Raw genomic sequence first — 16,505 nt, 5'->3', positions numbered from 1 at the left:
CCTATTTTGTCAGGAAACTATCGCAGTTTTGAACGCACTTTGGGTTGCTGGACTGGTCAGTTACGTCGAGGGCGGCTCAACCTTGACGGAAGCCTTTTATTTATGCGACAATCATCACGATCACAACAGTGCTTTACACCTTTTTGCATCAATGGTACTTCTTCAAATGCGAGAGCCTTGGATGGCACCTTAGGATTGCTACTTGTGCTCTAATGTACAAAAAGGTAATGGCTGGAAGCGTATTGTTAACAAATTAAGCAAAAAACGACGCGACGTTAATTCAGTTGCATTAAAACTTATTTAAATCTAAGTAATTTGTCGTTTTACGGTACACCAAAAATTTACTTCGTTAGGAACGTTTCGTAAAAGTATGTTTAAACATTTCACAAAATTAACCATTCAACATGCAGTTAAAAACTCAAATTACCAGCTTCGGGACCCTAAATATTCAATTAGGGCAAGTAAATCTAAATTTACGCCTATCCGATTAAGTTTTTGAAAAACAATGACCTATATCAGGGGTGTCCAACCTTTCAGCTCTTGACGGCCGCATTGACAGTCTTATTTTCCTCACGGCCGAAAGTTAAATTTTTACAGGGATGACTCAAAAAGTTGTCAAATCGTGACGTCATAATGGTGAAATATGGAACGTAAATGCAGATTAATCGCGCGAAGCGCGAAAAAAATGCGTTTAATACGTTTAGATTTGGCAAAACTTTTAATTTAGTCGAAATGGGCTTAGGCACATAAAATAATCGCATATTGTTATAAACACAAGCATTTATGTAAGAATTGGATTTTATTTGTAATGCGGCGCACTACGCCATGATATAAATAGCACTTTTGTTATTAACGATATACTTCAAAGGGAAAAAAATATAATAAAGACAGATAGAAGAAGTTCGCGCAAAGCGCAAAAAAATAGCGTTTGCATTGAAATTTGTCAAAAATTATATTTTTAGGGGGCCTGCTCTAATGCTCTTAGCCAATCTATTGACCTGCAATGGTAGACGAATGTTTGGCTGGCCTGTAACATAAAAACCCCGTCTAATTTTTAGACCTGTCTCAAGGTTCCAAATTCAGCATTTTTTTTTCTGTACTGGCATTTGTTTTAAATTTTGTGCAATTATTTATTACATTGCCAAAAATTAAAAAGAAATTAAAAATATATGCCGAACATTTTTGAATACGGTTTCCTTTTGTCAGCAACCCACTTGTCAGCCTTCCACTGTTTAACGGTAAAGAAGCGCTGATCTAGTTCAAAAGACAGCCTCAAAAGGAAACGAACCGGACGTAAAAATATCATTCGCGCAAAGCGCGAAAAATTTTACGCACTTGCCTAGTTAAAATAGTCAAAAAGTATTTGTAATGGACTCGTGTCTAGTTTGTCCAAAGAGGCCGCGGGATGGATAAATTACATTGGCGAGCCGATCCGGTCCGCGGGCCGTAGGTTGCCTATATACCCCTGTCATACACTGATTTCTTCGTGCATCAATCAATCAATGAAATCAAGTTTTTTTAGCGCACATAAGAAATCTGTTCCCTGAGAATGTAGCGAAAGAGCTTAGCTCACTGATTTAACTACATTCCCTAAAGTAAAAAAAAATAATATAATCTGCATTTAGCAACCACTAACGCATGCCAGCACGGTCACGGCCGCCAACACATGCTTATTGAAATACGTGTTAACGGCCGCACAATTAATCAACGACGGCCGCAGGTTGGACATCGTTGACCTATATATAGGCAATTTACGCCTTTTGCATATGTATGCCTGCTACACCTGTTTTTCAGGATATTTGTTAAAACGGGACTACAATTCTATCTGGTTAAAGAAATATCGATTTGTTTCTTTTAGACTCTTAAATTGAGCGGAAAGTCTCTTGCAAGCACAACGACTGGTCAGATCATCAATCTTGGAGCCACACACGTCATCAGATTCGATAGGGTATGATGCTGTTTGGGTTAGTTATAGTTAGTTAGTTAGTTGCAGCAATATTTTGTTAATAACAACAATTTAGACTTAGTAGCTCCTAACATTTTTTTAAAATTGATGAAAATATTAATCTGATAAATTTTGCAACCCAAAATCTGATATTTTGAAACACATAAAATATTACAAAAAATACATATATCCAACATCTCTCGGAAGACAACAAACTCGTAACCTAAACCATGAAGTATACCGTGTTTCAAAAATGTTATGGAAAATGCGACAATACCTTCCTCATGTGATACTTTAAATATTGCACGGGGGAGATGTTTGTGCATCTTAAATATGTGCGAGTATACAACTATACGCACCAGGGTTTTAGACCAGCTTAAAGATTTGAAACACCGAGGGTGCGTATTACTTGCGACCTCTTTATTCTACGAATTCGATTGTTACACAGTTGTTTATCTTTCTCCATTACATCTGGTTGGCACCTCTGCAATCCGGAGCGGTTACGTACCTTGTCTGGCGGGAAATTGGATTCTCCTCATTGGTCGGATTGGCGATCATGGCAGTGGCATCAGCCAGTCAGGGCGTCTTAGGCCGTCTTTTCGGGAAAATCAGGTTTCAAGCTTTTTAATGTAAATACTTACAAGTGTTTTGCAACATTTAAGAGGAAAGATGTTTAATCAAACATTTATGTCCTGGAAAAGTAACATGAAAACAAAAAAGGAAATAAATTATAATTTGAATATGTTTAATAAGATGCAAAATTGTATGTGCGTCTATAAAAAACAACAATGCCTAACGAACATTACATAATACCAGAGCAAAGACCGCCGTCTTTTTTGTTTACCAGGCAAGAAATCAAGTGTGTTTTATTCGCGTCGTACCTGAAAGGTTTAAACTACGGACTAATGTTCGTCTCATTTCGTATCATGATCTTAGCGACCTTTTTCGTCTTTGTAAAACTTGGAGGCCACCTGTTGCCTTCAAAAGTAAGTAATAGTTTAAATAAATACATTCATCGGTATGCGATCAGAATAACAGAAATGGGTCCCAGTATGGCCGGAGGTCGTGAGTTCGAACCTCACTGCAGGCTGGTTGTTTTCCCAGCCTGCCTTTCTTGCATCATTGATCGACAGGTTCGGTGATTCTCCGATGGTTTTCGGCGTACTAATGATACGTAAGCCGTAATCGTCATTCTAAAGGCAGCTTCAGAAGGGCTAGATTACCTTGTACTTAGCTAAATCTGTGTTTTGATTTAAGTATCTATTTTTAGGTCTTTTTTACATTGACACTATTTAGCGCCATCAAGTGGTCACTGGGTGGCTGTTGTGTTCAAGCGATTGAAAGTCTGTCCGAGTCCAGGATTAGCTTCACACGAATTCAGGTAAAAAGGCCGTGGAAAATGGATTTTTTTAATTGATGCATTTGCCTAGAATTCTCAAGGTGTTTATTGAAACTTTTTAAGAGTCTTTACTTTTAAAAAAGACAAAGAAAAACATTTTGCCTCTGCATCATTTAATTTAACCAAGCTTATTTTGCATTAGTTTTGACATTTACTTATGGAAAGTAGAAAAATACAACAAACTTAAAAATCTTAAAAGTTTTCTTAATTTTAGTACCATATCTTCATGTAGTTTTTGAAATTCGTTTACCCCACCATTTTAGGCGTTTTTGTTACTTGACGAAATAAACACTTTCAACACCGATAATAATGCCAACGTCGATAAGATGCAATTAAACAGCAAGCCTTCGGAAAAATGTCATTCGATCACCTTCAAAAACTGTACGGCTTCTTACGACGACGTTAACCTTGCTTTCGTCGAAAATGAGGTACGATTATTGGGTTCAATAGCACCAAGACCAAAGCCCTAACTTATTTTTCTAGATGGATAGACATTGGACATTCTGATATGTTCGATGACATATATGTATTAAGAAATTTGTTTAACCATCGAAAAACACAAGGACAGCCACAAGATTTTAAGAATTTTATAAATGTTGCCTATACATTAGATAACATTACCTTTAACATTGGAGCATGGACTTTACCCATCTTGTTTTGACGCAATATGGACGATCAAATTTAATACAGGATGCTGCGGTAATGAAGAAAGACATTGCCCTAAACGAAATAAACTTGGAATTTCAGCAAGGCCAGTTAATCGCTGTCATCGGTCCAGTAGGATCTGGAAAGGTGAATTACTCGAAACAATATTAAAATATATATTTAAGTTTGAAAACGAATCTGGCATAGACAAAATAAATGTTTCATTGAATTACTTTTTTGGTTAATACTTGTGTCAAAAAATATGTTTCGTTAAAAAAAATTTAGATTACTTTAAACACGAAATATTAGATTTTGTGTTATGTTTCCAAGTTGAGACGAAATGTGCATACATTTCATTAGAATAGTGTTCCTTTAGAGGTGATTTTTAACTGTCGCTAGCAGGAAGTCAAACTGTGCTTATCCAGTATGTTTCACTAGGAACTAATTAAAAACTTATCAACAAATTTTACTTATACTCAGTCCTTTTTTAGTCGTCCCTTCTGAGTGTCATACTTGGAGAACTGCCAGTCATGTCGGGGCAAATTGAAAGTGATGGTCGGATGGTGTACGCGGGGCAGATCCCCTGGGTCTTCTCGGGGTCGGTAAGGGAGAACATCCTCTTCGGAGAGAAATTTGATGCAGAGAGATTGGATCAAGTTATCAAGGCATGTGCTCTTACAAAGGTGGGTATAGCATTTCAGTAAAAAATAAATTACTTTGTTTTCGCTTCGATTTTTTCGGAAAAACATCATTTGTTGTTCAGCAACACCACAACCAGTGGTTTATTTGAGATTATCAGCAATATTTTCCGTGTTTCAGAGTTACGATAAACAATTATATTAACTTCTATAGCTTTCAGAACCTAATATTAAGTTTTAATAGTTTAAAATGTAAATGATCACTAAAAGAAACAGTATAAACTCCCCTGTGAATTACTTTTATTCTCCAAATTTTGACCCTACAGGCAGTTTGTAAAAGTTGGTCTTTTGCTTGTTTTGTAATGTTGAAATATTTAAGCTCTATTTTTAAGGATTTGAAATCTCTAAAGAACGGCGACCAAACGCTGGTGGGTGTAAGGGGGGTTACCCTGAGCGGGAGCCAGAAATCCCGGGTTAGCCTGGCCCGGGCGGCCTACAGAAGGGACAGTGACATCGTGTTGCTGGATGACCCCCTTAGTGCGGTGGACGCCGCCGTGGCCAACCATCTTTTCACCGAATGCATTTGCGGACTTTTAAAGGACAAGGTATGATGCAGGTTATTTTTACCTCTAAAAATGGGAAATTATTCCTTTCCTAGACCTTTAGAGAATTGTTGAAGTGCTTTACAGGATTTCAATATGACTAACTATCAGTTCGTTGATAGTGCGTGAGGGTGGCCTTGTTTGCGTGACTGTATAGTTGCTGTCTTGTCAGAAGAAATATTTATTGATAAGTGCATGTGTTCTGTATTGCAATAAATGTTCAATATAGTTTGTTGTCAATATTAAGATCCTACGGTTTGTTGATATGCGATATTTAACTTCAATTTAACACCCCTATATTGCAGATTCGAGTTCTCGTCACACATCAACTGCAGTTTCTAAAATACGCAGACAAAATAGTGATTTTCAACCAGGTTAGGCGTATATAAAATACATTTACTCAAAAAGTCATCTATAAATACAACATTAGAGATAAAACAAAGTCTTAAAATATCCAATACCGGTCAGTGGTACCTACTAATTGTTCTTAAAGGGTAAAGTCGCTGGGTTTGGAAGCTTTGATGAGTTGAAAGCTGGTGGGACAGATTTCGCATCTCTTGTCAAGCGCGAAGACAATGACAAGGCGAAATTTTACCCAGGTATGTATTTCTACGAGAACTCCTGCGAGTACATTTGTGGGCAATGTGTGTTCCTTTTAACAAGACATGGTGGAAATGTTAAAGCTTCAACTTATATAAATAGCGTGGCAAATGTTAAAGCTACAACTTACGTTATATTGTTAGAAAAAATCTTATTAATGTAAATGTGATATCGCTGGAAAATGCTTTTAAAAAGTGATCACTTAAGTGTGCTATTTTGTTTATATAATCAAAAACCGACAGAATATATTTCAAAAGACTGCCTATCGCTACTCGGCTTTATTAAATGAAATCTAACGCATTCTCTATGTAAGAAAGGCATACTTTTGTTATATATGTTGCTGCAAATCGACGTACGCAGAAAGCGAACAACCGGTAATTAAACAATCTAAATATACGAACCATTGCTCTATACCAGGGTTTCTCAACCGTGGCCCTCGGCCCCCTGGGGGGCCACGGAGTTGTCATTGGGGGGCCACGAGCATAAGTCTGTAGCAATGTCGTGGTTTTGCAAATCCCGTGTCACTATTTTTAATTTTTTAGATAAACTCAAACTTGTAATGTTAAACCCTCTTTGACCTATTGTAACGTATTTTTTCTTGCACGTCACTACTTGCTATTTGTTAAGCTTAAACAAGGTTTTGTGTTATCAAATGTCGAAAATTCGCAAATGGTTCGAGAGTTACATCTCTTTTGACTTCACAAAAGTTAGATGAGACGGCCATTGTGCGAAGTGTCTGCACTGCTCGGTGGTGATGTCAAATGCGTCATTACTAACCTCAAAACTTAAAAATCATTGCGATAAAAACATTCCCGAAAAAATAATAATGATGCCAATTTTATTTCTGCCAAAAGAATTCTATTCGACCAGGAAGCGACGTTATCTTATTTTGAATTTTAGGCGTATTTATTCATTGGCTTTCGTTCATTCGAAGTGTTTGCCACGAGGCATGAAAGGTTGAGAACCACTGCTCTATTAAAAAAAAACAGCTCTAAATTTAAATTGGGCAAGGCCAGATACTTTTTCTTCTTTATATATGTTATGTTTTACAAGGTGCAAAAACGCCTTTCGTAAATGAACAAGATTTGTTCGATATTCCGGAACAGCTCAGTGATGAAAAGGTATCCGTAAACATTTATACTGTTTAGGTTGTTTCAATAAAGAAAACGTTATTTTAGAATACCATAAGTATTATATCAAAATATTATGCCACAAAAACTTGTTAAATTTTACCTGCAGGCCGATTACGAAGCAGAATTTGTTCAAGAAGAGACCAAGGCCAAGGGGAGTATGGAACTTAAATGCTACATTGAATACTTAGCGAGCGACAAACCGGGATTTGCCATACTTCTGCTCATCATAATCGTCAACCAAGCGCTGTACGTCATTTTCGACTGGTGGATATCTGTATGGTAAGATCTAGTGTAACAGTTGTTTTAAGCCAATGAGTTGCAAATTGTCCAGAATTAAACTTTGCATAAATTGCTGGAACAGTATTTTTGTTGCCATTTTTACGATTCACTTCTACTAGTGACCAGACAACTAAATTATAGAAAACAGAAATGCTTCTTTTTTGTTTGTTGAACATAACAATCCTTCGACGGACATTTTGGTAAACAGAAATTTAAGCACAAATAACTTGCCACCAACTTTAACCTTAAACCTAATCGACTAATTTACTTATTTAAACCTAAAGTCATTAAACTTTTGGTTTCCCCCAACTTGCTGCATTGAGGTTTTTACCTTCCCCAAAAGTAACTTTAAACTTTTAAATCGACCCTGCTAGGATAATTACCCAGACTGTTTCTACTAAAAACCTAAATGTTTCTTAAAAAGCCTGTCTAGGTAGGTTTCATCCTGAATCCTGAAACCTTTGTTAAAATGCCCGTTAATTCATGTTCGGAAACATTTTGTGTTGCAGGACAGAAAATGCAGGATTATTTTATGCCGGCTTTCAACCATCGCCTGCGTTATTAAACTTTAGCGAAAACGTCTCCCATTTCTTTACAACTGCCCAGGTTGAACTATACTTTGACGATGACTACTACATTCGTATAACGATTTGTAAGCAAAATATTTGTATGCTTGCTTACCACTAGACCTATTAGTAAAAATCCACAAAGTAATCAACAGTATTTTATGCATATTTTGACATGCGCGTGTTTAAGTTTCTTTGGCAGAAGCAATCAAAAATTGCATAAAAGTGATTCTTGTTTAGATCTTACACTTGGTTTTGTTGCTGCCATGTTGATTCGCGTTATTTATCAAAATTACCAATTGGTGGTGTCGGGGAGGCGTATGCACGACAAGATGTTGTCGGCCATTTTGAAAGCACCGATACGATTCTTTGACGTCAACCCAGCCGGTTAGATTGTCAAGTTGACTGTTAGAAAGTTTGGTTTAAAAACCTAATATTTTTGTTATGTATATATAGGATTATCCAAAATTTAAAAGTTTAAACAAATTACTAAAGGTTACGTAAAATGTTAACAATTAATATAAGGTTTTTCGTTTTAAAGGCGAATTAAAATATCTTCATCGTGTAGGTCAAATACTGAATCGTTTCTCCAAAGACATGGGACAAACCGACGAACTGCTGCCCTGGTTGTTTCTTGATTTATCCTTCGTAAGAAATATCGTAACATCTATAAAATTTCCGTTTCAAACGTAACTTTAATCTAGTCGAAAAGAGACCAAGAAAGTCCATGCGTCACAATATTTTGCCCCGAAGTGGAAAACCAGTTGCTTTACGGGGGCACACAAACAAAAGCCTTAGTTTTTAGAAGTTCCCATACAAAGTTCAGTACCGAATCACCGACATAACAACACACGCTGGTCACGAAAGCTAGTTCAGGAAACCTTCACCCTGAGTTGGTGCACGTTTTTACTGCTATTTTTTACTTTTTGACATAAAGAACAATTTAGGGATCTTAGATAAACACAGGCCTACAGATTTTATTCATGTAAATTATAGCAATCTAAACGTATTTCTCTGACATTTTTCAGATTGTCTTTTTGACGTTTTCGATTGCCATTTTATGTGTGGTCATCAACTACTTCATACTGATCATCGTCATACCTCTTGTGCTGTATTTCGCCTGGTTGCGTCGCTATTACGTCAAAGCATCGCGCGACTTCAAACGCATCGAAGGAGCAAGTATGATGGCCGCCTGAGAATATCTTAAAATATAGTGCCTGTTGCGACTTTCTCGTATCTTATTTAGTTGGCCACAAAAATTATTAAAACTAAGGCCATTAGTTTTAATAATTTAATTCGGGGTTTCGAAAAATGGCCTGACAAACACTACGTTTAACCCAGTATACAAACTTATTAGGTACCACGCACCTAGTCAATAACCAGAGGTTTCCAACCTTTTTTAAACCGTGGGCCCCTTTGAAAATTTTGAGAAATTAATGACCCCCTACTTTTTTCAACCTTATGAAAAAATTGAAACGTCATTTTAATTAAAAAAAATGGTGTATACAGTAATCGGTAGTTAGAATGATACAACGATATAAATACAACACACAATAGACATGATAGTATTAAAGAATTACATTCAGGTAATGTGATGGTTGAGCTTGTTTTGTCTGACAATGTCTTATTTGCTGGTTTAGGGGTGGTAAGAGCCAGCCGCTTATCATATTGAATATCCAAGCCCTACTTAAATATTAATTTTTTTGCAGTGATCCACTCAAACAGCTGTAAAAGCTTTGTTTTTGCCATCTTTAACATTAAAACTAAAAAAAATTCTCGTTCCGCGCGAATCTTTTATTTTCTGTCTCTTCGAGTACCTTGCATATTTTGTGCCTATTAGCAATACACATGGCATCGAAGGAATAAACGCCCTATTCAAATACAGTTTTGCTAACTTGATAAACGATAAAAGTTATTCCCCTATCACTATTTTTTATCCATATTTTATATATGATAACAGGCTAGCAACAGGGGGAGTCCAACTTTTTTGCGCAAATCTATGTTGTATTTTTGCAATATTGCCGTTGTATTGTGTGTCGTCAAATCTTGCGAAACACGATAGAGCAATGTTTAATTTTTGCACTCGACATTAAAGTCTACAACTGTAAAACCAACGCCCTCACAACACGTTTGTCAAAATCAGGTCGTATCGAGCACGAGCAGTTTGTAGTGTGGCCAACGCAAAAAGCCTTCTGATTTACCTACAGTTTAGCCAAGTCGACCAAACGCGGCCAGCAATACACTTCCCTACTTTCAGGTTGTCTCAGTGATATTTCATTGACAAACGTCTAATTGCTTTTTTAGGGGTCGCAAGGCATAGGAAAATTACCAAGGAGGGTACGGCTGAAAAAAGGTTAAGAACCACTGGTCCAAACCAGTGTTTCCCAACCTTTTTTACACTAACGCCCTCTTGGGCTCCATATTATTTCATATCGCCCCCCTTCATCTTGCTTTACAGTAAAGTATTATATTAAGCGTTGTCTAACATCATATTGTCTGCACTTTCGCTTCGATGAGCTGTCAGTCATATTTAAGTTGTCAAACATACATTTACTATAGGGATTTACATGAGCATGTGTATAAATTGAACTAAATTAATGACGTAGGTGCCTATTAAAAAACTAAGGCATGTAGGTAACAGAACATAATTTACATACAACAATAATTGCGGTAATGTCACACTTGTGCAAACTACTTTGCGCTACTGCAATTAAAATAACTAAAGATTCAAAATATTATTTCATGATGAAATCCAGTTTTGTCATTAGCTCAACATGAAAGATTAATTCCTATTATATATACATTATTTCACAAGGTTATGTCATTACCAGGAAAAATTCAACTTTTTGCACCAAGACTTTTTTTTAGTCGCGGGCCAAAACCATACTCAAAAAGATATTTGCGGGCCGCACAAAATGTTACCTAAGAATTTGTTATTAAAGTGTGAGAAATACTATGAATCAGGCGGGCCTCGGGTATTTTTGCACTTACAGTCGTGTTTTATTACATTTAAGGTTGCAGTAGTGTTGGGGCGAAGCGCGAAAAAAAAACGTTTGTTTATAGTTTAAAATTCGAGTCCACACGTCGTCATCCATATTTATAATGAAAAGTGTAATAAAACTGCTAAAAACAAATTTGTTGCTTTTAAATTTCTCGCTAGTTTTTATTACATTGCCGAAAAAAATTAAAAAATGTTAACAAATAAGTGTCGAATATTTTTGAATACGTTTTGTGTTTGTCTGCGACGCACTTGACAGCATTCCACGCCTAACGGTAAAGAAGCGCTAATCTAGATTAAAAGACAGCATCAAACTGTAAACAAACCGGGCGTAGAAAGATAATTCGCGCGAAGCGCTAACATTTTTTTTTCTCGTACGTAGTTAAAATAGTCAAAAAAAATATTTCAAATGGACTCGTGTCTATAGTTGTCTAACAGGCGGCGCGCCGTAGGTTGGCGAACCCTGCTTTAAATATATAAAAAAAGTTATTTAAACATAATGTGTACGAATTTAAAAATGAATATTTTTTCCCAAGTTAATATACCCCTAAAAGTGATTGTTACGTATGTCTATATTTATATATTTTTCCAAAATCTTGTTTGCAAACTTTGATCAGACACAGAGAAAGCTATAGATTATATCGAGTTTATAACATATTACTATTTACATACTTCTCTCTGCTTTAGTTAAAGGAAAGCTTTCAAAAATATGTTTCTCAACTAACAGACAGGAGTCCAGTATTTTCCCATCTCATTTCCACCATGCAAGGGATGTCTACTGTGCGTGCATTTGGTATGCAAGAAGTGTTCAAGGAACGATTCCACGAATGTCAGGACTTACACAGCAGTAAGGACTAATTGTGTTTAAAAACATTTAGGTGGAATTTTGCCAATATTTTCAACATTTTGAAATCCCTTGTCTGTTAGATAAACATTTTGTTAAGGTACCTGGCTTATGTTTTTGAGTGGAACGAGGTGGTTTAGCTTACGTTTGCAAGTGGTCAGTGCTATTTTCACTGGAGCAATTTCTTTCCTCTCTCTTCTCACTTCCTCCCTTACTGCGACCAACACAGGCAGCGTGGGACTTATTTTGGTTTACTCATTTCAGCTTATTGTCGATTCACAGTGGTGCACGCGACTGAGCACTGTAGTGGAAAACCTGGTATGTATTGGAAACCGCTTAGAATGTTTGTGTTGCTGCTAATATGCCAATATTTTTCTTTGGTTCTTTTAAAAACTACAGGAACGCTTGTTTGAAAGAATTACGTGTTTTGCCATATCTCAAAGTGTTCCTGAGTGAATTACAAAGGATTCTTGGGATCCCTAAGATCGCTTTGATTGTTAGTTTAATTTGTATTGAGTTTATTATCAGATCACAAAGAAACTTGTGTCGCAAGATTCTTGAGTGGGTATAAGTGATGTGCTTAATAAATGCGTGGAAAGTTAGAACTGGTAAGATCAACAAAGGGTGTTTTACCTTTGTTGCATAATATTATTTTCCATCGGTTGCAGTATTTATAAAATGGGCGTCGCTGTGCATTATTGATTTTTACATTTAAAGCAGTGGTTTTCAACCGGGGTGTCGCGGCACCCTGAGGTGCCATTTCGAATCCACAAGGGTGTGGCAAAATATTTGGGAAATTTTAGGAAATTTTAGGAATCTGATTTTTGCTCAAAGCTTATAACTTTTTGTGTACGAATAGAGTGGAATAAATCCAATTATAACTTCCTACGTTGTTTAGAGTTGATCTGTATTGTTCCAGTTCCGTTATTGTGACAATCCAGTGAATTACCTAGGAAAAAATCTTGTAGGGATTCCGCAATCTATTTAGCACCCCATTTCTGAGGTGTGCCACAGGCCATAAAAGTTTGGGAACCACTGATTTCATGACTGTCGTGCAAATCAACAGCTACTTCTTTTTAGATGACCTCAGTCGAAAGAATCCGACAATATACGAAACTGACACCAGAGGCACCTCACGTGGTGCGTGAAACCGACCCTGGGCCCGGTTGGCCATCCAGGGGCAACATTAGGTTCCAAGATGTTTTTTTTGCTCATTTTTCAGGTGGACCAGATGTTCTCAAAAACATCAGCTTTGAGACAAATCCTGGCGAAAAGGTCATATTTTGTTTTAGCTCGGAGGAATAAAAAAATCCGTTATACTTTTAGTTCTTGCAAATAAGTTTTAAACGAATATTTTTTAGTAAAATCAAACACTTGTGGTGGAACTTAAAGCCGATAATAAAAGCAAATAAACCTAGGAGCATTTTTTTAATAGGACCAAATAAAGTGTTTAAGCTGTACTTACGTAAATTTAGTTATTTTTTTATCAGCTTGGAATCGTCGGTCGGACAGGGGCGGGAAAAAGTTCTCTTATCGCGTCACTGTTCCGCTTGAACGAGCACAGCGGAGGTAAAGTTTTCCTTGATGACGTCGACATTTCCACGATCGGTTTGACCAAGCTCCGTTCCTCGATGTCGGTGATTCCTCAGGTAAAACAATAAAACACGAAAAGAGTAAGTAAAAAACATGACATTCAGTTAAAATTTAATAAGAAATTTACCCATAGAATATGATTATATATGATTTTGCCTTGTTATTTGGAGAATTATCCAATAAATATTTAATTAATTTTATTACAGGACCCTGTTCTTTTTACGGGCAGCCTTCGAAAGAACCTGGATCCATTTTCGGTTTACAGATCGGTATACAGATCAAGAACTTTGGAATGCCCTTGAAAAGGTAACTTAATTTAAACATTTTTCTACTGCTAAGAGCCTGGATCGCTACATAATATTATATTTAAATATTTCCTTTGCGTAAAAATAGTTAAGGTTACTAGTTATTAACAGATCCCAGCTAATCGTTTTGGCTTATCGTAACTAGTGTTAATAAAAATAACTAACCTTCTTTTATACAATAGGGTGTATCTTAATATAATCCAAAACCATCGGCGGCAGGTTTAAGCCCGCCGATCACTGCTCCGCTGACGCGTATGTTAACAAGTAAAAAAAATATATTTTTCCCCTCTACTTCACTTATTTGCGTCGCCTACTCGTTTGTCCCAGTCGTGTTTCTCTGCGATGCTTATTTGCTTCTCATTACGTTTTTTAGTCTATTGTCATGTTTCAATATTTAATTGTTTACTTTTATTGGTGACATCCTTGGGATTCAAATACATAAACTAGATCAGCAAAAATGTAAGACAGTAACTCCATGCAAGCCCAAAACAGTAAATTAATGATATTTGGTTGCAATTTTGGAAGCACTTAATTGTAGATTCCTTTCTTGCAGGTAGAAATGAAACAATTGATGGAAAGCTTTCCGTCCAAGCTTGAGATGGAACTATCCGAGGCCGGATCGAACTTGAGCGTGGGCCAGCGTCAGCTGATCTGCCTCGCCCGAGCTGTGCTGAGGAAGAACAAGGTGCTGGTGATTGACGAGGCAACCGCAAACGTAGATCTTAGGTATAATGAAGCTGTTGTGAAAATTAAAACAGTGAAGTGTTGGTTGAACATGGACTTATTATCTGCGCTTTGCGTCACTCGAACAAATCTTTCAAAATAGCTTTTGCATTGAAAGTAACACCTCTCCATTTCCAAACTACAAGGGAACACACAATAAGACCTAAAAAGCAACAATACCTAAAGCATAAAAATCTATAAAATTATAGTATTAAGACCAACGAAACAAATACAGCCAAATACACAGTAATATGCAGTACAGAATAAGATCGAAATCGCATGGGATCATCGGGGGCCGTCGGTCTAGCATCGGCCGTTTTGCTGACGACGTTTGGACGCCCTAATTTGACCGACGCCGTCAGGACGTCGCTGTTTTGCCACTGGATTTTTTGTCTCTTTTTTTGTCGATGCACGAAAGGCATTTTACAATAATTGGCCACTAGTCTTCGGCGTTTACAATATTTTGCTGATAAAAAAAATGAGTTCAGTAAGTCTTAAAACTACAAAAAGTGGTGTGTCAATCAGCACTCGCCCTGAGCGAATTGCACACGTTTGGCGAGCGGGCCATTGCAAAATCCGAACTCTGACTGTATTCATTTTTCATGCGATGTACCAAGAGCTCAAAGGAGGAATACCACGAGTAAAACTTTCAAAGGAGACACATACCGCACAAGCTTTCACCTACTCGCTGCGTGATAATGTTTAACGCGGCCGTTAATTAACTATGGGAAGCCAAATATTTTGGCCTGGTAAACTTTGAGTTTGCCCCATCAAGCAACCATTATACCAGGCAATAACTCTTCAGAAATGTTAGTAAAACATGCACGAAACCAGTAATGCACTTAAACGAATTTATCCTTGTTTTTTTAGAACTGATGCGCTCATTCAAAAAACGATCCGTGGAACTTTCAGGGACTGCACCGTGCTGACAGTCGCTCATCGGATCGAAACTATCATCGATTGCGACCGTGTTATGGTGAGCATTGTCCGTTTTAGTGGTTCAACTTCAGTTTTTCAACTTAAAAATTACCACCGGGGAGCAATCGTATTGTTTGTTAAAAATCACTTGTCCAGGTTTAAATTCATGATATTTGAGCGTAGTTAAAAACATAAACGTACTAACAACACACAACGAACCCGAAAAAAGTATTGTGTTGAAACAGGCATAACTACAAATTTCACTTTAGTAAGGTCAATTTGAGAAAATGTTAAAAACTCGGTTTATACTTTTGCTTTATTAAGGTGTTAAGCGACGGTAAGATAGACGAATTGGATTCGCCACACAATCTACTGAGCAACAAAAGTGGAACCTTCAGCAAAATGCTCAACTCTGCTGAAGCTGTAAAAGTTTTAGCTTTAAAAAATTAGCTAGAAATTTAAAGCACACTAAACAACCTTTTTGTGAATCTTTTTTGTTTTGGTTGCCCGTTGATGCTCTCTATCTATATAGTGTTTTTGGACGGTAAACTAAATCTCTCACTCCGTTTAGTATGTCTGCGATAATAAACATCATGTATGTTTGTTTTGTACATTTTAATCCATGATTTATCGTTTCTTAACTAGTAAGTCAAGATCGGTTTTACTAGTTTGATAGCATGTCTCCGTAAACTTCTAAGAATTTAAATTGATTGTTCGAGAGGTCTTTTTCAACTGCTCCCTAACATCAATACCGCGATCGTATGACATTTTTAGGAGATAGTTAACAATACATCTGGGATGTCCCTCTAGTTTCGTGACACGTACAAATTAAAAATATGTTTACCGGTCAGTTGTTCTGTTTATGCGTTCAATTCTCAGCACTGACTTTCGGTCAAATAACGCATAACTTTCGTGATAAGGAATAAAGCCTGTAGTATCATTCAGTGCCCACTTACCTCAATTGCCCAGTAAACTTCGATGCAGAATCTGTGCAGAATAAACTTACATTACACAGATGGTACACAATATCCAACGCTAAATGTTGCATGTTCGGTGCTCGTTTAGTTCAAATTTGCACCATGTGGAACACATTCTGTTCATGAACGTTTGGTGCGTACACAAATTTTAATTTGAAGCCGTCTCGAGTCAATGCACAGTTCAGATTTAACATCGGTGGAATATTTAAGTCAGGTACTGTTTATGTGATGAATTTTTACTTTTTAACCTGCGCCAGGTTTGCTTTGTGATTTTAAAACGGTTTCAGTGAGTTGTCACCCTATAAGTACATCACTAGCTCCCCTAATAATTTCAACAATA

At 36.9% G+C, this 16,505-nt stretch overlaps 1 pseudogene across 1 annotated transcript; it reads left to right on the top strand.

Annotated features, from left to right (window-relative positions):
* Positions 1-212: 212 nt before the first annotated feature.
* On the top strand, positions 213-15,764 carry LOC146167071 (ATP-binding cassette sub-family C member 4-like; annotated as a pseudogene). Its single transcript, XR_014494683.1, has 25 exons — positions 213-224; positions 1,859-1,948; positions 2,394-2,557; positions 2,793-2,931; positions 3,216-3,326; positions 3,608-3,772; positions 4,035-4,136; positions 4,481-4,672; positions 5,020-5,232; positions 5,535-5,603; positions 5,723-5,828; positions 6,883-6,950; positions 7,069-7,241; positions 7,751-7,893; positions 8,048-8,194; positions 8,376-8,455; positions 8,836-8,986; positions 11,533-11,652; positions 11,750-11,967; positions 12,730-12,924; positions 13,140-13,298; positions 13,449-13,548; positions 14,101-14,273; positions 15,141-15,246; positions 15,513-15,764. The product of XR_014494683.1 is annotated as an ATP-binding cassette sub-family C member 4-like (transcript).
* The last annotated feature ends 741 nt before the right edge of the window (positions 15,765-16,505 follow it).

Source organism: Ascidiella aspersa, chromosome 1 (genome assembly GCF_963924565.1).
Source record: "Ascidiella aspersa chromosome 1, kaAscAspe10.2, whole genome shotgun sequence".
Taxonomy (NCBI): Eukaryota; Metazoa; Chordata; class Ascidiacea; order Phlebobranchia; family Ascidiidae; genus Ascidiella; species Ascidiella aspersa.
This window is presented reverse-complemented; position numbering and strand designations above follow the sequence as displayed.